This window comes from Chiloscyllium plagiosum, unplaced genomic scaffold (genome assembly GCF_004010195.1).
Source record: "Chiloscyllium plagiosum isolate BGI_BamShark_2017 unplaced genomic scaffold, ASM401019v2 scaf_5190, whole genome shotgun sequence".
Lineage (NCBI taxonomy): Eukaryota > Metazoa > Chordata > Chondrichthyes > Orectolobiformes > Hemiscylliidae > Chiloscyllium > Chiloscyllium plagiosum.
This window is the reverse complement of record NW_025213038.1, coordinates 9,266-10,281: the sequence shown is the minus strand read 5'-3', so window position 1 is coordinate 10,281 and position 1,016 is coordinate 9,266. Positions and strand designations below refer to the sequence as shown.

The 1,016-nt window shown below is 57.4% G+C and overlaps 1 protein-coding gene across 4 annotated transcripts in view; it reads right to left on the bottom strand.

Annotated features, from left to right (window-relative positions):
* The window catches only part of LOC122547525 (polyribonucleotide 5'-hydroxyl-kinase Clp1), a 17,296-nt gene that overhangs the window by 8,011 nt on the left and 8,269 nt on the right, over positions 1-1,016 (bottom strand). The window lies entirely within an intron of this gene.

The following is a 1,016-nucleotide window of genomic DNA, read 5'->3' as shown; positions in this document are numbered from 1 at the left end:
GGGGGCCTGAATGGCCTCCTGTTCCTGTGGGACAGGCTGGGTGAAGGGGTGGGCTGAACCTATCATAACATTGAACCTATTACGGTCAATCACAAGAGGGTGTGACCAAGGGGAATTGGCTGAAGGCCCAATAGGAGCATCCATCAATGACAACTATCCCAGCTCTATCTTTCGTGCAGAGAGTGTGGAGGATGGCAGTGAACCTTGGACCGCAGCAGTAAAATAAACAGCTATTTGATGCGACAGTGGCGTGCAATCGGAACCCAACCTTGACAGAAGTCAACAAACTCCGCTTTCTCCGAGGTCACCCAGCAGGCGGAGCTCTCTCACGCCAACTACGACCATCCCACTCACACACAAGTACGATGGAGCCCACAGGCCCTTTCAGCATCCCCCTCAGCACCCCGACAGTCCATAACCCAGTGCCCACCCACTTTGTCACCCCCGAGGACCCAAGGGGAATCACGCCCACCGAGCCGAGCCGAAACTGGCTCGCCCGGGATCTTGCTGTGCACAAATGGCCTCCCTCACCTGCTTGGCAGCAGCAGGTAACCCCTCTCCACCCGCGACAGCACACCCTGCGGGATGCAGAGGCGCGTTGGAAGGTCACAGATGTTGCTGTCCGAATGCAGGGGGCGTCCCCTTTAATACTGGAAAGGGCTAGCGGGGAGTAGTGGGGGCAATCCATCGGGGCGCACTGGCTTCAGTTGGTTCTATGTGCCACTGCAACCTCAGTGGAGCTTTCCCTGACTGTGCAACGTAAATTGCACGGTGTCTCAGTGGTTAGCGCTGCTGCCTCACGGCGCCAGGGACCCGGGTTCGATCCCATCCTCGGGGGAGACTGTCCATGTGGAGTTCGCACATTCTCCCAGTGTCTGCGTGGGTTTCCTCCGGGTGCTCCGGTTTCCACCCTGTCCAGGTTAGGGTGGATTGGCCGTGCTAAATTGTCCCATAGTGTTCAGGGATGAGTAGGTTAGGGTGGATTGGCCGTGCTAAATTGTCCCATAGTGTTCAGG